Genomic DNA, 27,304 nt, shown 5'->3' on the forward strand with positions numbered 1-27,304 from the left:
CCCCTACTGAAGCATATGTCCATCCCTCATTGTTCATCTCTTAATGAAACTTAACAATAAAACAATGATGAGGACAATAATCATTCTCATTAATAGCACTTTCTAAGGAACAGGCACTCTACTAAGCACTTTATATACGATATTTAATTTAATCCTACCATAACTCTATGAGGCAGAAAACTTTTTTTTTGAGATAAACCTTTTATTATTTAAAAAAAGTTTCTTACAGTATGTCCTTGTTGGTTGTCTATTTTAAATATAGCAGTGTGTACATGTCAATCCCAAACTCCCAATTTATACCTCCCTCCCACCTTTCCCCTTTGGTAACCATAAGTTTTTTTTCTTATGTCTGTGAGTCTGTTTCTGTTTTGTAAATAAGTTTATTTGTATCATTTTTTAAAAAGATTCTGCTTGTAAGCGATATCATATGATATTTGTCTTTCTCTGTCTCACTTCACTTAGTATGATAATCTCCAGGTCCATCCATATTGCTGCAAATGGCATTACTTCATTCTTTTTAATGGCTGAGTAATATTTCATAGTATATATGTTCCACACCTTCTTTATCCATTCATCTGTCAGTGGACATTTAGATGGCTTCCATGTCTTGGCTATTGTAAATAGTGCTGCAATGAACATATTGGTACATGACTCTTTTTGAATTATGGTTTTCTCAGGGTATATGCTCAGTAGTGGGATTGCTCGGTTGTATGGTAGTTCTATTTTTAGTTTTTTAAGGAACCTCCATACTGTTCTCCATAGTGGCTGTATCAATTTACATTCCCACCAACAGTGCAAGAGGGTTCCCTTTTCTCCACACCCTCTCCAGCATTTATTGTTTGTAGATTTTTTGATGATGGCCATTCTGACTGGTATGAAGTGATGTCTCATTGTAGTTTTGATTTGCATTTCTCTAATAATTAGTGATGTTGAGCATCTTTTCATGTGCCTGTTGGTCTTCTGTATGTCTTCTTTGGAGAAATGTCTATTTAGGTCTTCTGCCCATTTTTTGATTGGGTTTTTTGTAGAAAACTACTCTTGTCCCTATTTTAGGATGAGGAAATTGAGATATGGAAAAGTAACTTACTCATAATCACATATCTATTACATGGTCAGTCTGAGCTGTGAACCAAAGGTCATGCACTGAACCACCAAGCTCTCTCCAGTGCCTGTCATTACTAGTAATTTGCCAATGCCTATTTTCCATGCAAGACCCCCTGGACTGGACCAGCCCCTTGGTTATGCCATTATTCATACACTAATTCCTTCATTCAACTAACATTTGTCAAGGATGTCTTATGAGCAAGCAGTATGCTGACCTTAGGGATATGATGGTGAGCAACATATTATAGATACAGGCATACTGGCTGACCTATACTCACTAAAGCACACCATTACAAACTGTGATAGATGCTATGTAGGAGAGTCCACACAGGAGAACCCAAGATAACCATGAAGTTAGGGACTTGAGACCTGAAAGAATGGGTAGTCATTAAATAGGCAAACTGTGGCATATTTGGGGGTGGGACAGTGGGAGAGTATCTTAAGCAGAAGGAATAATTTGTGAGAAAGCTTTGAGATGGTAGGGAATGTACCCAGTTGAGTAAATGAAATAAAACCAGCACAGGTGGAGTAAGAAGACAATGAATAGAGGGGTGTAACACAAGGTAGAAGACTTTGGTAGTGGCCCTAACTCTGCTCACATAAGACTTATGAATTGATAGGTTATGGTGGAAATTATTTTTTTTCAATCAGAAGAGTAATGGAAAGCTGTGGATGGGCTTTAGGTGGATGCCATGCAAAGACTTGTTTTGTTTCTAAACTGGTAAACAATTGTGGAAAACATTAGAAAAAGACAGAAGAGGTGGGGAACTACTAGGACACTACTACAGGCACCTGAGTGGCTGCAGAAGCCCCTGCCTCTATTCTTTTTTTTAATTGATATATAATTGGCATATAACATTGTGCATACTTAAGGTATACAATGTGTTGATTTCATACATTTATATATTGCCATGATTACCACAGTAGCATTAGCTAATACCTATCACATCACATAATTATCTTTTTTGTAGTGAGAACATTTAAGATCTAGTCTCTTAGCATCTTTGAAGTATATAATACAGTATTGTTGACTATGATCACAGTGCTATACATTAGACCTCCAGAACTTGTTTATCTTCTAGTTGCAGGTTTGTGCCCTATGACCAACATCTTCCCCACCTCATTGTGATGGCTGGATTTTCAGGGTAATATGACAATTGAGCAGGACTCTACTTGCATGCATCCCATTTGAATAATCTACTAATTTAGACACACCCTGTTAGAAATGGATTAAATTGGTCAAATAACTGGTTATTTTGGAAGCAATTTGGTTGGCAGTAAATTGAATAGTCACAAACCAGGGCATGTAAAATATTACTTATATATACATATAATGCAACTCATTTTGGCTTTCAAGCTTCCACATTTGCAAACGGACAGATCTATGCTTTTCTATAATATTCAATATCATTCAGTAATTTGAAAGCCGAAATCAAGTAATGTAACCATGCCGCTGTCTCTTTCATAGCTTAATTATTTGGGGTAAAACCCCAGCCCTTAATGGTTTACTTCCCTCCCTTTGTCAGCCTTTCTCCCTTGTGTGATCCAAATTGCTAAGAAGTGGTGGTAGGGGGTGCTTATGCCTTCTTCTGGCATTGTGGAAGTGGTGTCTGGTCAGTGATAACTACAGATTGAGTTTTCTTATGCCTATCAATCTTTGGGAGTCAGCAGCTCCTCAAGCACCCGATGCACACTGGGGGTTTATTGAGAGTACATCATTTGGTTAAATCAGAAGCAACATTTTTGAGACTTCACTTTTAAATCTAAAACTTGTTCATGTGGATTTCTAACAGACTGGACAATTTCAGAATCATTCTGTAGCATCTTTCTAGAATAAAGTCTTATAAACAATAGGTATTCCACAAATATATGATGAGCAGATTCTAATTAGTCTCTGAAACTTCCATAAAGTATTGTGAAGCTATTGCTTCATTTTGTTGGAAGTTAAGGGGTAGAGGTTTCAATCAACACATTATTTCCATGTACATTCACCAGATTTTTTTTATGTCTACAATTTGCATATCTAAGCTTCACTAGGCTGTGAGTATAAAATGAGGTCATATTGCCTTTCTTTTCTTATTTTAATGCTTAATTTACAAGAGCTCAATCCTCTACTGACTCCAATAGAGGAATCCCCCAAACAAACTACACCCAATTGTTTTTGGTGAACTACAAAGAATTATCATGCATATGTTCACAGCTCATCTACAGTGTTCTTCCTTTCCTGTTCTCATGACTCTTAGCCAGTGGCCACTATTTTAGGACATCACCTAAAGAAACTCAGTATGGCCAGTACCATAGTGTCTTTCTAGAGACATCATTGTTAACAAGAGTGCTTTATCCCAGAGTTCACAAGAAATCTGAGTGGTGCTTGATTCTCTGCAGAGCTGGGAAGATTTGCCCTTGCCATGGATTTCCATCTCATTTTGTCACCTGGGCCCTGAAGTGACACTGTTCAAGTCCAGAGTCTCAGAGATTATCTCAGGAATGTTGTCCCTTTAACTCCTTCAAATTTATATATCACAATTTTATGCAACCAAACAAGAACACTTAATATTTTCATTTCCCATCTCTATCAACATCCATCTCTTTGAGTAAAAAACATAAAGGATATACTTGCCATAGGCATTCAAAGAATGAATGCATACTGTCTTTACATATATTAACAAGAAGTGTGAGGGGCTTTATTTCCAGAATTCAAGTTGTTTTCGACCTAAGTTGAATACAGTGAATTTTGGTTAAAATTCCTTTTTTTTCCCTTGAATGATTTAGATAACCATTTCAACTTCTCACTAAACTGTTCAGAAATAGAGTATATTTTTAAAAAATAATAATAAATTAGTAAGTATTTCATAGACATGTAACAATAATAAGAGCACACCAATATATAAGCCAAAGGAGAAAATTATCTGTATTTTATTTAGTGATATTTATATTCTTTAGAGGAAATCAAAGATAAAAGAGAACATGGTGCAATTCCATTTACTAACTGCTGAGTGGAAAATAAATAGAATATTAAAGACACAAGGGGGGAAGAAACCCTGCATGATTAACAACGTTAGTACTTCTTCTTTCTCAATTATTTTAAAGTTATAATTATTTTTCATTCTTAAAAGACTATGGAAAAATATCGTCACAATGGAATACATAATTTGTTTCTTCATAAGAGGAATATGTGTTTATTGAAATATTGAGATAAGCAAAAAAGAAACACTTTTTCTCATTAACAGTTAGAACTTCTGTACAGTAACATTAGTGTCATTAACTTCTAGTTTCTATGTTTTGTGTGCTTAGCTTGCCTAACCATGTCCTTTCTCACTGGCATTTTGTAAAGTTATACAAAAATCAATTTCTAGAGCATAGATTCTTAAACTTGGTGACACATTGGAATCATGTAGGAAAGCTATAAAGAAATAACTGTTGTCCTGGTCTCACACCTAGAGATTCTGGTTGAACTGGTATGTGATGTGGTCTGGTTGATTTCAGTGTACAGCCAGGTTTGGGAACCTGTGTTCTAGTTAGGCGATTTCTTGGATCATTCCACCACTTCCATGTTGAGCCTTTTTAACTATATGGAGGCAGCATTTTATAAGGTTTAAGAGTACATGTTCTGAATTTTGACTGTTGAAGTCGGAGCTTCCAGTCTACCAGTCATATATATATGTCACTTTATATAAATTACTGAACCTGACTAAGCTTCAGTTTCCTCATCTTTAAAATAAGAAGGGCAAGGTTACCTGTCTCAGATTTCTGATGGAGATCAAATTAAATACTTTTTTTTTTTTTTTTTTTTTTTTTTTTTTTTGCGGTACGTGGGCCTTTCACTGTTGTGGCCTCTCCCATTGCGGAGCATCTGGACGCGCAGGCTCAGCGGCCATGGCTCACGGGCCTAGCCGCTCCACGGCATGTGGGATCTTCCCGGACCGGGGCACGAGCCCGTGTCCCCTGCATCGGCAGGCGGACTCTCAACCACTGCGCGACCAGAGAAGCCCCTAAATTAAATACATTTTGTAAAGTATTCAGCAGAGTCTGACACATAGAGTGTACTTAATACCTATTAACAATTCATAATTTTTATTATTAATAAATTAAATAATGCATGTAGATAATTTATCAAAGCATCTGGCCTACTAAATATTTGTTGATATTATTATGTTATTATCATTATTTAAGCTGCATGTGTCATGACTGCCTTCTGTGGTCATACTACCAAATAGAAGTCCTCTGTGGCAGCCAATTTTTAAAGAGCTTGTTTAAGAGACAAATCTATTGCTGCACTTAAAATACAGACTAGAATAAAGCATCTCACCTTTTTAAAGATGAATTTGGATAACAGTTCAGGTTACCTGTTTTCATTTCCAAGCTATATCTTTGATAATCAAGCTAGGAATTAAAGTAATTCTGAGGTATTATATACTATATATTGAATAGTTAGAAGGGTTAACTTTATCCTCTTTTAGATAAACAAATTGCCTCTTATATTTAATGTTTTATAAAAAGAGAAAAATTGTTTTCATATGTACTTGAAAAGTGATGCACAAAACAAATGGTAGCTAAGAGAAAGGAAAAGAAATAATGCAAATAATGAAATGAAGATGGTTGTATCGAATTCTCATTTGGAAAATACCAGCCTCCAACTGATGTGATGTTGGATCCAATGTGTATGCTTATTTTTATAATTTTTTATTCTAAAGTAATTTTAGAATTATAGAAAAGTTACAAAAATAGCACAAAGCTCCTCCCCATACTAGTGCTTAACTCAGTTTCCCCTAATGTTAACATCTCACATAACCATAGTACAGTTATCAAAACCAAGAAATTAACATTAGAACATTGCTATTAACTAACCTACAGAATTAATTTGGATTTCATCAGTTTTTCACCTAATGTCCCTTTTCTGTTCCAGGATGCATTGCAGGACACCACATTTTATTTAGTTGTCACGTCTCCTTACTCTCCTCCAATCTGTGACAGTTCCTAAGTCATTCTTTGTCTTTCTGTTTATTTTTAGTTATTGATTTATTTTTATTGAAGTATAGTTGATTTACAATGTTGTGTTAGTTTATGCTGTAAAGCAAAGTGATTCAGTTATACATATGTATATATTCTTTTTTTGTATTCTTTTCCATTATGGTTTATCACTGGATATTGAATATACTTCCCTGTGCTATATAGTAGGACCTTGTTGTTTAGATATTCTGTATATAATAGTTTGCATCTGATAACCCCAAACTCCCAATCCATCCCTCCTACACCCCTCTTCTCCCTTAGCAACCACAAGTCTGTTCTCTATGTCTTTGAGTTTGTTTCTGTTTTGTAGATAGGTTCATTTGTGTCATATTTTATATTCCACATATAAGTGATATCACATGGTATTTGTCTTTCTGACTTACTTCACTTAGTATGATAATCTCTAGGTCCATTCATGTTGCTGCAAATGACATTATTTTGTTCTTTTTTATTGCTGCGTAGTGTTCCATTGTGTATACATAACACATCTTCTTTATACATTCATATGTCAGTGGACATTTATGTTTCTATATCTTGGCTATTGTGAATAGTGCTTTAATCTCTATTTTAGTTCTTCTCTGATCTTTATTATTTCCTTCCTTTTCTGACTTTAGGTTTTGTTCTTCTGTTTCTAATTCTTTTAGATGGTAGGTTAGGTTGTTTGAGAGTTTTCTTCTTTTTGGAGGAAGGCCTGTATCACTATGAACTTCCCTCTAAGAACTGCTTTTGCTGCATCCCATAGATGTGTATGGTTCTGTTTTCATTGTCATTTATCTCAATATATTTTTTAATTTCCTCTTTGATTTCATCACTGACCCATTAGTTTTTTAGCAGCATGTTGTTTAATCTCCACGTAATCATTTTTTTCTCATTTCTTCTTTCTGTGGTTGATTTCTAGTTTCATGTCACTGTGGCCAGAAAAGATGCTTGAAATAATTTCTGTCCTCTTAAATTTGTTGAAGCTTGTTTTGTGCCCTAGCATGTGGTCAATCCTAGAGAATGACTTATGTGCACTTGAAAAGAATATGTATTATGTTTTGTTTGTGGGTTTTTTTTTGATGTAATGCCCTGAAAAGATCAATTAAGTCTAACTGTTCTATTGTGTCATTTAGGATCTCTGTTGCCTTAGTGATTTTCTGTCCAGAAGATCTGTCCATTGATGTGAGTGGGGTGTTAAAGTCTCCTATTATTATTGTATTCCCATCAATTTCTCCCTTTATGTTTGTTATTATTTGTTTTATGTATTGGGTGTTTCTATATTGGATTCATATATGTTGACAAGTGTAATATCCTCTTCTTTTATTGATCCTTTTATCATTATATTGTGTCTTCTTTATCCTTCTTTATGGACTTCGTCTTAAAATCTGGTCTGTCTGATATGAGTATTGCTACTCCTGTTTTCTTGTCATTTCCGTTTGCATGAAATATCTTTCCATCCTCTCACTTTCAATTTATGTGTGCCCTTTGCCCTAAAAGTGGATCTCTTGTAGGCAGCATATTGTAGGTTCTTTTTTTTTTAAAATCCAATCTGCCACCCTATGTCTTTTGATTGGAGCATTTGGTCCATTGACATTTAAGGTAATTTTTGATAGATATGTGTTTATTGCCCTTTTAAACCTTGTTTTCCAGTTGATTCTGTATTTTTCTTCATTCCTTTCTTTTTCTTCTTGTTTTTCCTTTTGTGGTTTGATGAGTTCCTTTTATATTATGCTTGTGTTCTCCTTTTTTGTTTTTTGTGAATCTATTGTATGTTTTTGATTTGTGGTTACCGTGTTTTTCAAGTATGTTAACACTTTCCTATATCTACTTGCTTTAGACTGATAGTCAGTTAGACTCAAATACATTCCAAATAAAAGAAAAAAATCTACATTTTATTACTCTCCTCTACATTTTATGATTTTGATGTCCTCTTTTACATCTTCATCTTTTCCTTTTTGCTGTTCATTGTGGTTATCATTGTTTTCATAAGAATTAAAAAAATTTTTTTTCTTTTAATCTGTTTACTGGCTTATTTAAATGATACACTTTCCAGTTGCAATTTTCTCTTTCCTATAGTTTCTTGCTTCTTTTCTATTTAGAGAAGACCTTTCAATATTTCTTTTACAATAGGTTTAGTATTGCTGTAATCTTTTAGTTTTTGCTTGTCTAAGAAATTCTTTATCTCTCCTTCTATTCTAAATGATAATCTTGCTGGGTAAAGTACCCTAAGTTGCAGATTTTTCCCTTTCAGAATTTTGAATATGTCTTGCCACTCCCTTCTGGCCTGGAACGTTTCTGAAGAGAAATCAGCTAAAAGCCTTATGGGGGTTCCCTTATAATTAACACCTTGTTTTTCTCTTGCTGCCTTTAGAATCCTCTCTTTATATTTAACTTTTGCCATTTTAATTATAATATATCTCACTGTAGGTCTGTTTGTGTTCATCTTGTTTGTGACCCTCTGTGCTTCCTATTCCTGGATATCTGTTTCCTTCTTTAGGCTTGGGAAGATTTCAGCCATAATATCTTCAAATGCATTTTCAATCCACCTTTCTCTTTCTTCTCCTTCTGTAATTCCTACTATATGTAGAATGGCATGCTTTATATTATCCCATAGGTCTCTTATATCCCTTTCATTTTTTTTCATTTGGCTTTCTGTCTGCCATTCTGATTGGGTAATTTCCATTATTCTCTCTTCCAGATCATTTATTCATTCTTCTGCATTATTCATTCTGCTATTCATTGCCTTTAGCTCACCTTTCATCTCAGCAAATGAGGTTTTGAATTTTTCTTGGCTCCTCTTTATAGTTTCTAGTTCCTTTTTTACAGTAATCTGCATTTCTATCAATGGCCTTTCTTAATCTCTTCAGTATTTTCATTATCTCCTTTTTGAACTTGGTATCTATCAGACTGAAGAGGTCTGTTTCATTGTTTTTTCAGGGGAGTTCTCTTGATCTTTTAACTGGGAGTAGTTCCCCTGCTTCCTCATTTTAATTATATTTCTCTTAGTCTGTGAGTTTAGGAGAAACAATTATCTACTGTGGTCTTGGAGGCCTGTTTTTATGTGGGAGCATCCCTTGTAGCTGGCATGGGTTTAATATTTTGGGTGTGAGGGCTGTTTTTAGTATGGATGTCTGCTGCCTGTTTCCTCAGTGTGTCCTCGCTCTTATCCCCTTGAGAGGGGGTATGACTGATGTTCTGGTGACCAGAGCCTGCACCGGATGTTGAGCAGGGCCTCCTCTTTGCTGTGTGGTTGTCACAGCCCTGTTGGGGACAGGGTCTATTCCCTAGTTGTTGGAGTAGAAACCCCCAGATCTGTTTCTGAGCTACGTTTCTGAGCTGCAGTGTGAGGTAGGTGGGGTTGGAGCTCTTCCACTGGGAGAGGAGCCACTAAGTATTCCTTTGCTGTAGCTGTCCACCTAGGAGTGCACTCTGTTGTGTCACTTGTCACCCATTGCACAGGCTCACAAAGTACACTGTTGTTAGCACTGCCCTTGGCCCCACCTCAACAGTGGGCAGGCCTGGCAGTCAGCCCTGGTGTCCCTCAGGGGCTGTTTTCACAAGGCCATCAGCACAGATCCACTGATGTCAGGTCTCAGGTCCACAGTCCCCACATACCTGGACCTGCTCTGGGAGCTGTGGAGGCAGCCCAGATACTGGCCTGGCCCAGCCCCCACATGCATGTGTCCACAAAGCCCACAGTTGCTAAGGCCAGGCCTGTCCCAGCTGCAGGAGCACCCATTGTCCACTCTGATGTCTGGCAGGTGCTGAGTTTACAAAGCTGGTGGTGGCTTGCACAACCATGGGGAGAGATTTCAGCCCTGCTTCCTACCTAAGTGACATGGCCCCTGGGGCTCACCTGTGATTTCAGCCCTGCCTTGTGTGTGGACAACCCACTGGAGCTTGTTCCCTGAGCCTGGCGAGGCGGTGGCTGGAGCCTGCCAAGGCAGTGGCTAGTGAGCTGAGAAAGAGGCTGCTGTGGTGGGTCCTGCCTCTCCCTTTGTGGGCCACTTAACAATGGCACATCACTTCTATTATGGGCCCAGGCTTCTTCTGCATACACCCCTGGTGGAGCCGTACCATACTCCAGCCCCTTTAGGCTGTCTCCCTGCGCCTGTCCTCTAAACCCCAAGTTTCAGCACCCAGCCCCTGCCTGTACCAGTGGATGTGCACCTCAGTCTGGGGCACACAGTGAGGTGTCACAGGCCATCTGTGCAGGTCTCTCTCTGTTCTGTCTGCCATAAACACTAGCTGTGCTTTCCTCTGAGTTTTGAAGCTCCCTTTACATCCTGGTTTATCTCCCCACCGGTGAGGAAACTTCCCAGGGTGCAGGAACATTCCTCTTTCTCAGCTCCCTTCTAGGGGCACAGGTCCCACTTCCCACTTCCTTTTTCTTTCATTCTTTCTTCTTACCTGACTACGTGGAGATCCCTCTTCTCCTTTCAAATGCTTGAGGTCTTCTGCCCGTGTTCAGTAGGTGTTCTGTGAGAACTGTTCCATATGTAGATGTATTTTTGATGTATTTGTGGGAGGAGGTGAGTTCCACATCCTTCAACTCCAGCATCTTGATTCCAGCTGCCTTCTTTTTCTTTTTTACCTTAACTGGTTTTGAAAAGTAATTTCAGTTATTTTGTAGAATAGCCTTCAGTTTGGTTATATCTGATGTTTTCTTGCAATTGGACTATGGTTATGGATTTTTAGAAAAAAAATCTACAGAGGTGAGGTACCCTTCTCAATGTGGCAAATCAGGGGATACAGGAGGTAGATATGTCTTGTCTTATTTCTGTCCATGTTAACCTTGATCACTTTGTTAAAGTGGTGTCTAATGGATTTCTCCACTATAACATTACAATCGTTCCCTTTGTAATTAATCAATATCTCAGGGTTGATACTTTGAGGCTATGCAAATATCCTGTCTCTCCTCAAACTTTTGCTCACTAACTTTAGCATTCATTGGTGGATATTGCTTGCAATAATGATTAGTTTGTGTTGTAATGGCAAATTTCTGTTTCCTTCATTCCTTCCACATTTATTAATGGAATTCTTCAGTGAGAAAGAGCTATTCCTTCTCCTGCATTTATTGATTTATTCAACTATTTATCTAAGTATGGACTCCTCATATTCTATTTTAAAGGTTTCAAATTATTTCTGCTTTATCCATTTGGAACTCTCTCAGGTTGATGTCTCTACAATTTTGATGATCCTCCTTTTTCTTTGAGCACTTCCTTAATTTTTGGCACTGCAAAATGTTCCAGAATCATTTTGTATTTTCTGTTTCACTTCTACAGTCAACCACTTTTCCAAGCAACTCTGGGTCCTTCCACTAGAGGATGTATTTAGAAACCAATATCTGTATATAATGTGTGCTCACAGTTACTAGGGTATCACTACATCTAGGCCTTCTCAGTGAGCAGAGCTTGGAAATATATATATATATATATATATATATATATATGTATAATAACCCATGCTTACACACATCTGTATTTCTCTCTATGTCTATCTCTAGCTCTACATCTATCATCTGTGTATCTGTTAACTAAAACACAAGTTCATACTGATATCTCAAATTCCAATCCAACAGTGTGTTCTTTGTTGTAGAATTCACCCTTTTCTTGTTTGTAGCTTCTTTTTCTGACAGTGAGAACCTGCTTCTAATTTTTCTACAATATATTTACTTATGGCTTCAACTCTGGTAATGGCATACAGTAGTTTCAGAATTGCTAACCCATACCTCTATGGATTATTGTTAACCAGTATACTCCAGTTATTAACTGGAGTTATTTAGAGTTATTTTTGTCTTTACTTACATAGTATTTAATTAGAATATTCTTCCAAAGTAACTTTAGCTCCCAAAATATTTATCCAAATATTTGCTGATGCTTGAACCTCTTTAGTAGGTTGAAGCATTTCTCTTTCCATACTCAAGATGAGATTTATCTAGTACTCCATGCCTTCATTGTATCTAATAGTATGAGTTAATGTGATACCTTGAGGCAGGCCATCATATATTTGGATAGTTTTGACAATTAAACATTTCTTAAATTGAAGCCAAAACTTCTCTCTCCAGCATCTATACATTAGGTTAAATGTTTATAAATTCCATATTTAAATGTTACAGAACTTGACTTATAAAAGAGTCAACTAGTTCTTATTATTTAATTCTTTATGGGTATATACTCGGACCATTGCGTATACTTATTGGTACATATCAGGAATCTAGCAGAAAAAAACATAATTTTACTCCAGTTCTACCTGCAAGCCATAGCTAATATTATATTGATACTATGAACTTATTTTTCTCACTACTAGTGAACTGTGACTTTCCAAATAATCATGTTACATAATGATATGAATATACTTATTTGGGAAAAACAGTCTGTGAATGCATGCTCTGTGACATTCCTTTTGTAGAATAATTCTAGATGGCTTACCTGTCTTATAAAAAACTTCTCTGATATTACTGGAATTTCTTTTTTTCCACAAGAGCAGACACTAATAAAGCGAAAGACATGTACCTTGTGTGAGTAACTGAAGGCTGTGACCCATATTCTGTTCAGTGTTAAAAAAGAAAGAAAACCAATCTTTTAAAATAAAATTATTGTATGAATCAGAGGGAAATGAACATTTATCATTATTAGCACCACCGTCTCCATTGTAGATTTTCTCAGCTGCATGAGAGCTAGTTCATATTTATAGATTTTGCTTTCTGCATGATGGCATGGGGCCAAGACAGCAGGCAAATGAGGAAGAAGACTTGCACAAAGCCAGGAATGCCTCTGATTCTGGGCAGGCAGCAATAGGGTGATATGCAGACTTAGGAAGGCTGCCAAAATCCTTAGGCCTTGGTATTCATTGATCCCCAGTATATAGTGAGTATAGCTTTAATTAGGATGAGTGTTGTCTTCTTTAGTGTTCTTTCTTTTTTTTTAAATTTCTGATTAGATTCTCTCACCCTGTTGTTTAACTTATAGTGCCTACTCAAAATGAATTTCTTGAATGAATGAATGAATGGTTGGTTGGCTGGCTGGCTTGTTGAGTATTAGCTGTTAAGGACCAAGGGAAACAGAACCACAACCTGAAGCTCAACAGTGAATGACAGCTACACCCATGATTTCCCAGCTGCTTTCAGGGTCAAATTTAGTAGTGAGTGGGGCAGAGGTTTCTGGAGAATCTTTTATCCACACTCTGGGCAAAGGCCTCATGAGCTCAAAGAGGATAATGAAGCTGAAACTAGTGATGAGTTTTCTCAGGAGTCTGTCTTCAGTAATTGATCATTCCTTCAACCTATTGATTTTTCCTTTAAAGAAAAATTACTTTCTTTCTCTTTTCTAGTTACTATGAATGAACAGCAGCATTAATCATTGTGAGCAACTCTTACTCCAATTGAATTTAGCTGTCATCCATAAAATATCCCAGTCTTAGGAATAAAGTAGGATTATTGTTTGCCGTCATTTCCTTATTTTTTCCATCTCTTGATTTGATCAAAACCAATATAAACTAAATGATTTCAGAGTTTCAGATGGGAAAGCTACATTCTCATAGGGATATAAACTTGCTACTTAACAGTAAGTAGTTCTTTGACAGCAAATGATACTTTGGAATTAAAAAAGAAGAAGATAACAAATTTCTGCACGTGCATATCTCTTTATAAGCAGCACCTATATGCCTTGAAGTGATACATAAACTATCTTAGAGCAGTCTATTTTAAGTTGATAACTTAATTTCAATTGCATATAAAAATTCCACCCTTTTTCTCACCCTCCACACACATTTTATTTTTGTGTGACGATTTCAATATTTTTATATTGTGTATCTATTAACAAATTATTGTAGCTGTATTTATTTTAATAATTCTGTCTTTTCACTTTTATACTAAAGTTAAAAGTGATTTACACACCACTACCATCACAGCATTAGAGTTTTCTGAATTTGACTATATGCTTACCTTTACCAGTGCTGGGTTCCCAGATGGATGGGACTGTCTCCGGGATCTCAGTCCAGTGGAGCTGGAGCTGAGTTACATGACTGTTGTCAAGTCTGTGATTGGCAGGCCTGTCACCAGGGACACAAGCATGTGTGGTTCCTCCCCGATCCCTAGGTGGATGGGACAACTCTGGGACCGTGCTGGAGCAGAATGGGAGGCAGTTCATGGGGCCACTTCTAGGTCTGCAGTCCAGTCCATAGACAGTGGGCCTGTTACCAGGTACACAGACAGGTTTGGCTCCCACTAGGTCTGAGAGAGCTCCTACATGGTTCCTGAGTAGGTCCCTGGATGGACAGAACTGCCTCCAGGACCATGGTAGAGTGGGCTGGATCCAGGTCACAGGGCTCCTTTCAGGGCCCATACTCAGGAATGAAGTCAGCAGACCTGTTATGGGGGGCTTGGACAGGTGTGTCTCCTGCGAGTTTCCTGGGTGGGTGGATATGCAGTTTTCCCAGTACCATTTATTGAACAAACTGTTTTTCCCCTATTTGAATGGTCTTGGCACACTTGTTGAAAATAACTATTTTTTAATGAACATTGAATCTTTTATTTTTAGCAGATAAAAGGTGTTGGTCCTTATCAGACCTCAAATATGAATGTTTAATCTACCATCCCATACATCTAATGTATGTTATGCATTCAGCTGACATCAAATATAATTCATTTCAATAAATATTCAGTATTTTGGAGACAGTCATATAAAATGATGTCACAGCATACTACTAGACTGTTTCATATATAGGCCACTTTTCCCAATGTTAAAATTATTCAAACTTTTGGAGCCTGAATACGTCAGGAAGAAACAAAGTAGGGTCATATATATTTTGTGTGTGATCTTAGTCAACAAACTCAAAAGAATATTGTTAATGAACATTTGTAATTGATTTCTCATTTTTCTTTAAGAACCATAGATCATCTTGCCAGATCAACAAATGCTTTATATCATCAGCTATTTGGGTTTGCAGTCCCATGTTGGCAGCATACATATTGTACTATTAAATGCATTGTCAGTAGCACTGACAACAAAGATGAAACAAGGGAAAATAAATCACATTAACCTTTCCATTGAGCCATTATGAACAGTCTGTTAAAGAGAAAAAAAAAAGGTACTTTTTGAACATTTACTTAAGAACAAAAGAACAAGTCTCAGGGAAAAGCATGTCCCTGTTTGCAGCCTCAACATGGGGAAATCTAATTCATGTTTGCTTAAATTTACTGTAAGAAAAGACCTTGAAAATGAGACAGTCTTTGTTCTAGTGTTCTCATTTAATCCATACATGAATGAACTGTGATAAGAACTGCACCTAAGTGATTTGTAGAAGTCCTTCCCTATTCTGTCTCCTTTTAAAGGAGTTTGTTCTGTATAGTGGGAATATTCATGTAAATGATAAATGAGAACATGAAAAGTCACACAAGTTTTGGGAAACATGGAAAATCCCATAGGATTTTCTTTCCAATTTTCTTATCTAGGCTGTATTTATTATAGTGTAACTGTTTATTTAGAAATAAATAATTTAGAACCTTGGAAACTTTACCATCTCCAAAAACAATATATTTAGCAGTTCTAACAAGCTTGCATTTTTGAATAAAATTCTAAATTGAAGATGAAGAAAATAAGTTAATGGGTATCTTCTCCAATACATCAGTGAATGTGCAAAAGAAACAAATGCAAGTAAGGCCAGTTATCTAAACCATGTTGAAACTATTTAGAGAGGGATAAAGTTTTTGAGACTTGAAAGAAATTCAGTTTTTTCTTTTCTTTTTTGCAAACAAATGAAATCTAGGCAAACAAATGAAATCTAGGCTAACAAAGTGGGGCTAAATATAGGAAGAGTTTAATGACTGTCAGGAGCATACCAATGCTTTCTATGAGAATAATTTCTAAATGTTTGAAAACAATTTGCTAGTTATACTAATTTCTTTTTATTGGTAGATGTATGAAATGTGCAATAAACATCAACTGGGCCTGAGTTCAATTTTTAAATTAATTCCTAGTTAAAGCAGATTCTACCATCCGAGTATGAGAGCAAGAAACTTCATCTGTGTTCAAACTTACAACAATTCTTGTGATTTGGGGGCCATATTCTCTAAATATTTCCATTTTTTGGCAGACATTTCAAAAGGCCCTACATCAATTTTGCAAGTTTAGCTTAGGTTAGCTTTATTGACTTTGTAATTTTACTTAGTTTGAAGAAGGAGAAAGAAGAAAAGGAAGAAGAGAGGGTAAGGGGAAGGAGGGGGAGGGGAGGAGGAGGAGGAGAACAACAACAACAATAAAAGCAATGACAACAAGAAACCAGCTGTTTCCATGATAATGTCATTTTCTTGGGTTTGGGTTTAAACAGAAAATGCACTGCTCATATAAGTATTTTTAAAGCACTGCTTGAAGCAAACAAATATCTACAGTTGTGACTTAAAAAACACCTGGAAGTGGAGGTAAGGTCAGATAGCAAAAGGAAAACAACACTTTAAAAGGAAAAGTAAGAGACAGTTTTTTTCTCTTTCTTGGTTCTTTGATGAAGAAAGTATTGGAATTCTTTCAGAACGTAGTATTTTGGAGCTGTAGGCCCAATCTTCAAACTTTCTAAGGTAATAATTTGACACAGTTGTTTTTTTTGCCTTTTTCCATTTCAATTTCCTGGGTAGTCATAAAGTACTTTATCTCCAGCACAGAATGGGCTAGTCTGTTATTCCAAAACGTAAGAAGGTATGTGAAATCTAATCTATGACTTGATAAGCATTTGACTTTTCTATAAAACGTGTTTCTTTCAGGTTCCTCTATATAAAATATTTATTTTTGGATAAGGCACACTAAGCAAGTACTATTTAGCTCTTGTTTAAGTATGGGCAAGCATCCACTGTTACAAAACTCATCAGGTGACATAACAGATAATCCCCAAATAATCAAGCAGTATCCATTATCAATTCAATTCAACAAAATTATGGAATACTTCTGGTTTGCCAAGCACAGTGTGCAGAGAGCTACAGATAGAATAGTGAGCAAAACATAAATTAAGGCTGTTACAGTTTAATGTACTTTACTGAAATTATAATCAATGAGTCATAGTCAAGACTCAAGGCAATGTCTTCTGACAATAAAGCAATGCTTTTGTCCATTATATCCATATGTAAATATTATACATCTATGCGTTCTTACTTTGAGAGGTCATCGTTGAGACTGTTCAGTAGCATTGGCCACATAGGCATGAAATATGCATAATATATATGTGGATATAAAATATGTATGCATTTTTATTGATATACTACTAAAGGAATTCATGCTATTTCTCAAACATCTTTAAAATGATTCATTTTCTCTATATGGCACAATGTAGTGACTAAGGGCATGGATCTTCTAGACAAAAGGCCAAATTTTGTATTCTGGCTCTGCTGCTTAGTAGCTGTCCAACCTTGGACAATTTATTTAACATCTGTGTGCCTCGGTTTCCTCAGTTTTACAATTACTATAGAGTACTTACTTTACCTAGTTGCCATAAAAATTAATTGAGTTACTATTGATATTTACAAAATTTTTAGAATAGTGTCAGGTACCAAGAAAATATGTGTTTGTTAAATGAGTATAATAAAGAAATGGTGGGGTGGATATGCAGTTTTCCCAGTACCATTTGTTGAACAAACTGTTTTTCCCCTATTTGAATGGTCTTGGCACACTTGTTGAAAATAACTATTTTTTAATGAGCTGTAGGCCCAATTGAGTGTATCTTTTTATAGAAAACTCAGAAGCATCTAACTGTGCCCCACTTCCCCTCCTACCTCTGTATTTAAAGAAAGAGCTTTCATCAGTTAAATATCCTAGAGCAGTCTAGATTCTTCAGGCTGTAGTGAAGAAAGTAGATTAAATTAAATCAGTTGATTAAATTCTCCACATGATGGAATAGATAAGGAACACAAACAATCTTACTGTGTGTAATACAGAATAACTGAAGAAATACATATTTGTGTACAGAGCACACTAATTTTTGTTGCATTGCCAAGATAGTCATAGATTAAATACATCAATGTGGAGAAAGGAGAATATATTTTCTTGGCTTTGATTTCAATTTTGTAGGCTCGATGAAGACAGGTGCCATCATGTATACTCATTATATATGAGAAGAAAAATGTGATGAGAACCAAATGTTATGAATGGTTTCATAGGTGAAAGCAATATTAAATCATGTCTTTCCAAAGGACTGTGTAGGATAGTAATTGAATAAGTGTGACAACTTAAGAAAGTGAAAATGTTGGTCTAGTATCTGCTATTTTCCTCTGTACTTCATCATAATTTGCAGAAATTACTGTGCTCTGTGTTAGCTCTTCATAATGAAGCAGAGTCCAGAAAGTCCAAAGTCAACTTGTACCATTGTTATCCTGTTATCTCATATTACACTAAATTAACCTTTTTCATTTAGCATACAACTCTTCATATGTAGAAACTTGCACGCCAGATTTAAATAGCAAGGTTGATTTTTTTTTCTTTTTTTAATATTGGCTCAAACGTTTTCCTAGTGGTGGTGAAATGTAATAAAGATAAATGAAGGTTGATAATTGATACCTGATTATGTGATCTTTGGAAAATTACTTAACATCTCTGAAGCTTTACTTTTCTCTCTTACAAAATGGGTATAATAACTATCTCCTAGAATAGTAGTGTAAGATGAAATGGTGTTCGTGAAATACTAACCATTTTCCCCTCATATTTTATAAGCTCCCATGCTTCTTCCCCTCACCTCAACTCAAGAACTATGCTATATTTTGCCATAGTAGAAGGATGTGACAGTACAGAAATCATTTCCCAAAGGAAGAATTCTTGAATTTGGTTGCCAAATAAGGGCTCTAGGAAAAGACAGAGAAATATTGAAAGGACAAACAAATTTTAATTTATTTCTATTGTATGTGTTACCTATTGCTGCATAACAAATTACCCCAAAACTTAGGATCTTACAACAACAAACATTATTTTACAACATCTGTGAGTCAGTAATCTGCTGGATCCTCTGGCTCAGGGTCTCTCGTGAGGCTCTCATCATGATGTCACTTGTCTCATCTCAGAGCTCAAGGAAGGAAAATGGTGCTGAGACATCAAGGGCACCTTTACTCTGATTACTAGGTGGGGGACATAAGAAGACAGCAAGATCCCATAGAGGTAATGGTTCAATAGATGGAGTGTAAACAGGCCTGCAGTGATCCCACAGTCCCAGCATGGAATGACAAATAACACAAGGGTTCCCATATCCTTGAGTATGGTGCAGAAATAGAGGTAAGAGTCACCTGAGTGGTCAGTGAGGAAAAAATGAGGGATGCCTCAGTGCTTTCTTGCAAGAGTCAGATTGCCTGAGTGGACTGATGGCACCAGGAAACAGGTGGCCCAGTACTCCCACACGCCTACCCCATTCGCGACTGACTCTTTGGTGTGTTGTAAGCCCTGAGCAACTCAGACACAAGGCTGGGGAAACAGGCAGGAGAAAATCCTTCCATGAGAGTGAGTCCACTTCTGCTACCCTCGTAGGTATGGGCCACAAAGTAAATTTAGGTCAAGTCATGGAAAGACAAAGAAATTTCTATTTGTTTCACATTTGGGTTTTCAGATTATCTTTACATCTCATGTATAATAAAGGGCCTAGTTCATATCTGGAAGCATTGTAGATGCTTATTAAATGGTAGCTATTATAATTTTGATTATTTCCCAAGCTAACTGATAACTGAAAACACCTCATAGAACTATTTCTACATAGAGAACATAAGCTCTACTACAACCAAGGGTCTACATTATGTTGGAGGGATGAGGGAGTGATTGAACAATGTGGCTTCAAAATTATCTATCTAGTAGGTGCTACTGATCCTATAGTGAGAATGAAGTCTGCCCACTGATAGTCATCTTCTAATACCTATTTTTAGAATGGCATTAGATCTGTGGGTATCTTATTCTCCCCACCCATAAAATGGGTACCTTAACCCTATCACCAAAATGTTATTTGGAAGTAGATGGTAGTGCTGGGTACTGCATTGATCAATCCTTTTAATAAAGGATTTAGATTTTTTAGTTATTTTTTTCCATTAATCTCAGAATAAAGTATACTAAAAGAGGACTGAGTTGTAAGTGTTGAATAATTATATAGGAGATGCCTAACCATCTGCCTCAGAAAATAATTTAAAAATATTTACTGAGTGATTAATGTGTGTCCAGTACTATTCTAATTGCTTTGTATATATTATCTCATTTAATCCTCATCACGTCCATATGAGGTATATTATAAGCTCCATTTTAAAGATGAGGAACTGCAGCCCTGTGTTAACACAGGTGGTAAGTAAATGAGCCAGAATTTGTACCCATGCACACTGGCTCAAGAGTCCCTATGCCTATGCTTCATTTTCTCAAGAATAAACTTATCACATGATCGAAGTTGGGAAAGCACCCCAACTGAGCTTGAGAAATAACTCAAAGTGTATCTGATTCAGAGTTCTCCTACATATTAGATGAATACCTTTGAGCAAGTTAGTTAATATTTGTCAACTTCATTTTCTCATATGTAAACTAGTACCTACCTGTCAAGTTTGTAGTAAGAATTAAAAGAAGCAATACAAAGCCTGGGACATATTATTAATTTTCTTAGAAGATCAAGTTTGCTATTTTTAAGTCTTATGTCCAGGCTTCTTAGATGATCAATTGAGATAATTTCAGTGAAAACACTTTGAAAATTATAAGTCACAAGATAAATGAAAGAAGCTCTCTCTATTAACACTATTAATATAAATAGCTAACAATTTTAATGTACCAGGCGCTGAGCCAAAAACTTTTATATGTTAGCTAAAAAGCAAAGCAAACAAAAGACAACTTTAAAGACCTTTTTAAAAACTCTAAATCGGGGAAGTAAGTACTTTTCCACAGATGAGAACACTGAGTACCAGAAGAGTCAAGTAGCATGTTCATGATTACAGCCCAGAAGTGCTTGAGTTTGGAGTTTTCCTCAAACATAGCTAACTCCAAAACTGCATGCTTTATATCATAAAACTCTATTGAAAACATACGGCTTCAAGCACTTCAGAAGCAGTCATTGCACTGTGAACAAAAGAGCTAATTGTAACCAGACATCCAGTTACTTTAGCTGGTGAAATGATATATTTAAGACTAGCGATTTCTATCGTGGTTGATACATTTTAGGCAGGACTTGCTGTATCTTGGGAAGGTGAAGGGAGTTACAGAAAAACCCTACAAGCAATAAAAATTTGTATTTTAAAGGATGTTATATAATGCTCGGATTATTTTATTCATCTATTCTTACATCAATCCATCTATTCCTCCCTCCCTCTCTCCCTCCCTCCCTTCCTTCCTTCCTTCCTTCCTTCCTTCATCTGTATATTAGACTAGTCTTTACCCTGATAGTTGCATTACACAACATTGGTACAAAATATATCCGAGTTCGCATTGCAGCCTCAAAATTTCCCATTTGTGTGGTCTGTATAAATTACATAATCCCAAAATGGAAAAAAATAGTATCTATCTTATATAGTTGTTAGTACTAAATGTGATAATGTATCCAAAACACTTAGCACAGCGTCTGGTATATGGCAAGCACTCAGTAATGCTCAGTTATGCTCATCATCTTTTTCATCTTATCACAGACTTTGACCAATTTATGAAACACTTTTCTATTCTAAAATTCACTGTGTCTTAATTGGTTCTCTGGGAAAAAATGATCTATTTCTCTGGACATAGTTGGTTGTCTGGAAATGGAAGCACTATTTCCCTAGAAGCAATCTTATAAACAGTTCTCGGATTCCTAGGTTACCCTGCCCAATTCCATTAAAGACATCATGTCATTTTATAAATGTTATTTATCAAATTTCAGCCAAGAGAAAGGCCAGAGGTCTTCAGAGCCCTAGGTAAAAGTCTAGGAAAGAAAGTAGTGGCAATAGGAGTCAAAAGGGAGGGTTGAAGCTATGATGAAATGAGCTAGCTATGAAGGGGCATTAGATCATTAAAAAGTAAAGATTCTAAGTTTGAATAAATGGATTGATTTTATACCAAGACATTATTGAAGAGGCAGAAACAACTGCAAAATAGAGGCCAAAATGTAGGTTGGGTAGAAAGTAGAAAGTCAGTGTGGATACAGGACACTCGGTTCTAGGAATAGGGCTAGGAGACAAATATAGGAGACATTGGGTTGGGAGAGACAGCAAGGAGCAGGCAAGACCACCATCCCTTCCCTGAGATGAGACAGGAGTGAAGCCCTGCATCTAGCTGTAGTTTTCCACCTACTTTTGTGCATCAAAGCTTGACAGCTAAGCAATGATTAGATGAAGGAGGGTTGTGTATTTCCTGCTGAGACATTTGAACAATATGCTGAAGGTCATGAAGAGTCATTAAAGAGATGTAATTCAGGGAGTCAAAGCTTTCTACTAAAATACTTGTCTCAATTTTTGTAGACTGTTTTCTTTGTGGACTTAATATTGTATCCTGCTTCCAGGCACCTAGACAAAATACCGTAACTCTGAGTTTTTGCTTGGAATCGTTTAGTATTTTTCACTTCTAATGAAGCAGTCACAAAGAAAGATAAACATGTAGTACATTAACATAAAAATCTTTTGGGTGATGTTATAAAGCTCAGTATTTATTAAGAACACAACTACATTATTTTTAACAAGCTGGGATGCAACAGTCATTTATGCCTGTTGCCATTTTCAGAGGTCGCCGGTTATGAAGGTCCCTGGCAGCATTACTAGTGGGCTAAACACTTTAATATATAATGTAAAAGCTTTTTATAGAGGAATATCAGTTTAGCTAGAGTGTCCATTCAGCACTAAGGTATGTGAATGTTTTCCCTATATTAAATCAAATTTGTTGACATGTTGCTCCATAGAGCCCGTAAAGCCTGACATCTCCCCAGATTTATTGTATACTTTGTGCAGAGGATTCCGAATCCCACAGAGCACTATCTTCCGTGGTACTCTGTCTCCCAAAGTAGACGCTCAATAACTTCCTCTGCCTGGAAGAAGTTGGCACTGTAGAAATGACTACTTTCCTTGGCCCATTATAGGGCAATGGAAAGATGTTTAGATAGTCTAAAATGCATCAGTCGTTTCAACGTTTTCTTTTCCTGGGTCTCAGGAGAATCTAAATGTTGGAGGCAAGGCAGAAGTAGTTATCCAGTGCACAGTGTTGTCTACCTACTGAAATTTTCTGTTAATTTCAGAGGTGAAATTTCTGAATACTTGAATTTCACAAAGTTGATTCTTTTCATAAAGTTAAGCTATATTTCAGCTGGTAGGTATCCTAAACATCTCTGCCTTCTCAGAAAAAAAAAAATGTGTGTTCAAATTTTTCTGATGCCTCAGAGTCATTATCAGTGGCATTAAATACTGCCTGTACTAGTTTTCTATTGGTATTGCAACAAATTACCACAAACTTGGAGGTTTAACCAATACAAATTTATTAACTTCCTGTTATGTAGATCAGAAATCCCACAGAGGTTTCACTGGGTTAAAATCATGACGTGGACAGGGCCACCTTCCTTTCTAGAAGATCTAGGGAAAGTTCTGTTTCCTTGCCCTCTCCAGCTTCTAGAAGCTTCTCACAATCCTTAGCTAATGCCTCTCCTCCTGCATCCTCAAGTCCAGCAGCATAGACTCTTCAAATATCCCTCTCTTCTGACCTCTGCTTCCATCACTTATTTTTCTCAGATTGACACTCTTGCCTCCTTCTTATAAGGAGTGGGCCCTCCTGGATAATGCAAGAGCATCTCCCCATCTCAAGATTCTTCATTGTATCTGTTCTTAATAGCTGGTTTGACCTTTTCTCTCAATGACCAGTTGTGGTGGGCACAGGTTTCTCCCAACTAGTTTTCTCCTTCTACATTACTATCAATAGTGAGAAGATGGTTAAAGGTGATAGATGTGAGAAGAGAGAAAAAAGAAAAGAGAGGAGAGTGATTGAAGCCAGACTATGAGTAAAGTCTGAGGTGGTCTTCGGTGAGTAAAGCTCAGGATATCCATGCTGTCCATTTAAAAGACCTTATTGCTTGCCTCTGATTTTCATATATGTTCAGGAGAGTTTAGTCTGCTGTTTTAAGTTCACTCAACTGTTCATAATCTCCCCCTTGAATTTCATTCTCATTCTTTTCTCTGTTCTTATACTCATAGTGTGCCCCTGCTCCTTGCAATGCCCCTTCCTTACTTTTTTCTCTTCCAGAATCCTTTTCATATATAAATTCTTTTTTTTTAATTTCATTGAAGTATAGTTGATACTATGTTGTATTAATTTCTGCTGTACAGCAAAGTGATTCAGTTATACATATATATACACATATATATTGATATATTTCATATTCTTTTCCATTATGGTTTATCACAGGATATTGAATATAGCTATACTATAGGACCTTATTGTTTATCCATCCTATATATAAAATAGCTTGCATCTGCTAATCCCAAACTCCCAATCCTTCCCTCCCCTGCCCGCCACCCCCTTGGCAACCACAAGTCTGTTCTCTATGTCTGTGAGTCTGTTTCATAGACAGGTTCATTTGTGTCCTATTTTACATTCCACATATAAGTGATATGATATTTGTCCTTCTGTTTCTGACTTACTTCACTTAGTATGACAGTCTCTAGGCCCATTCATGTTGCTGCAAATGGCATTATTTCATTCTTTTTTATGAAAGAGTAATGTTCCATTGTGTGTGTGTGTGTGTGTGTGTGTGTGTGTGTGTGTGTGTGTGTGTGTGTGTGTACCACATCTTTATTCATCTGTCCATAGACATTTAGGTTGTTTCCATGTCTTGGCTATTGTAAATAGTGCTGCTATGAACATAGGGGTGCATGTATCTTTTTGAATTATAGTTTCATCTTGTCTGGATATATGCCCAGGAGTGGGATTGCTCCCAATAGTGGGATCATACAGCAACTCTATTTTTAGTTTTTTGAGGAACCTCCATACTGTTTGCCATAGTGGCTGCACCAATTTACATTCCCACCAAGAGTGTAGGAGGGTTCCCTTCATAAATTCTTCTTGAAGCCTTTCTTACTCTGTCTCCCCAAATTAACCACTCCCTCCTTTGTGCTCTTATTGAATTATGTTCCTGTTAAAACAGTTCTCTATCAGGTGTACTTGTTCATATGTATGTCTTGCCCTGCTGCTAATCTGTGAGTTCCTCAGTGATGGGGCTGCATGCTCCTCAGTTTTGCATTCCAACACTTATCACACTCCATGGTACAGAGTAAATTGCTGGGGAAATGAACACGTAGTGTGCTGAGTATGCAGCCAATATAGAGGCTCAACAGGCTGTGCTGGTTAGTCGAATGGACACTTGCTAGTTCTGGCCTCTGGTTACCACTACTTCATTGCTTTTCATTTGTTGAAAGTCTATGAGAAATATCTGATGAATAGCTGAATAAATGAGGGTAAAGTAGTGATTGTGTATTATCACTTTAGTGCTGATTTGCCTTGTCCTCCAAAAAGGGAACCTCAGGAATACTAACAGCCACCTCTTAGTACACTCTGTATCAAACCACTTAGTGCTGAATTGGCCTTATCTTATTTACAATTCCAAATAGTTCTGTAAAGTAGTCATTTTTTTAAAATAAGTTTATTTACTTTAGGCTGCATTGGGTCTTCATTGCTGTGCAGAGGCTTTCTCTAGTTGCAGTGAGCAGGGGCTACTCTTTGTTGTGGTGTGTGGGCTTCTCACTGTGGTGGCTTCTCTTGTTGCGGAGCACAGGCTTTAGGTGCGTGGGCTTCAGTAGTTGTGGCTCGTGGGCTCTAGAGCGCAGACTCAGTAGTTGTGGCACATGGGCTTAGTTGCTCCAGGGCATGTGGGATCTTCCCGGACCAGGGCTCGAACGCATGTCCCCTGCATTGGAAGGCGGATTCCTAACCACTGCACCACCAGGGAAGCCCAAAGTAGTCATTTTTATCCACTTTTGACAGTTAGGAAACCAATGCTGAAAAAGTCTTTTGCCCAAGATCACACTATTATTAAGTGTCAGAACTGGAATATGAACCCAGATATAAGTGTCCTCTTAACTACTATGCTGTACAACTCCTCATGTTTACTGTTTATGCTGCCAATGTAGTTTGCAGAACCTTGTCCCATTTATGAGCTGGAAGGGACAGAGTAACGTGATGGTTCATCACAGAGGCTCTGGGGTCAGACAGATAGTTTACAATATCTGACTCGTACACTTAGAATCTGAAATCCTTGCAAAACTTACTTAACTTTCCTGAACCTCAGATTCCTTATTCCTAACAATGGGAATAATAATATTTCCTACCTTGAAAGTTCATTGTGACAAATGAATAAGATGAAATATATAATGTGTTAATTACCATACCAGCCTGTGTTCTTCCTAGTATTGCTGTGAAGAGTAAATTAGGTAATATATCTAGCAAATAGTAAAAATTAAAAATGGCAGCTCATATGAAATAATAATATATAATATTTAATGTTATATTTGTTATATATGCAGTATATACATATATACAATATATGTATATGCAACATTATGTATAATTTATAATATTAATATGATACAGTAATGTCATGTATGATGTTTCACAATAAACAATGATAAATGTGGTCTTTCCCATTTGTTGAAAACTACTTATTTACTTAACAGACTCACTTTCCCCAAGAGGGAAGCTTCCACTTAGTTTAATCATCAGAAATTCTGAAACAGCATAATCTATAAGAACAGTATTTTATGATTGAAAAGTAGCTTTTTTGTTTTTGCCTTAAAAAGAACATAAACACAAGACCCAAGTTCTTACTTAACTCAAGACCCTCAAAGTGTCCCAATCTAGAGCAATCCCATACATGATAGGCAGAAAAGACCCTCCCCATAGACCAGCATAAACCTGCAGAGGAGGTGAAACCAGTCAATGAAGCATATCTGCAGGATATTTGCTATCAAGAGCAGCTTGGATGAGAAAACCAAGTAGTGGACTCCAGTGTATGGATTGCCTCAAAAATGTTCTAGGGAATAAGCTCCCTTTTGTCTATGCTAAGATTTCTTTATACCATGATGTGGTGGGGCATAGTTTAATTGATTTAAGAATTGGAGCCAGCTAATTAATGTACATAAACTTACTAAATTATGAGAAAGATAGATCAGGACAAAGTGATAAGAAGAGTATCAAAGAATACTTTTGTTATTTTTAGGTCCCATTTGTTTATTTTTGTTTTTATTTCCATTACTCTAAGAGATGGATCCAAAAAGATATGGCTACAA

This window comes from Hyperoodon ampullatus (genome assembly GCF_949752795.1).
Source record: "Hyperoodon ampullatus genome assembly, chromosome: X".
NCBI classification, from domain to species: domain Eukaryota; kingdom Metazoa; phylum Chordata; class Mammalia; order Artiodactyla; family Ziphiidae; genus Hyperoodon; species Hyperoodon ampullatus.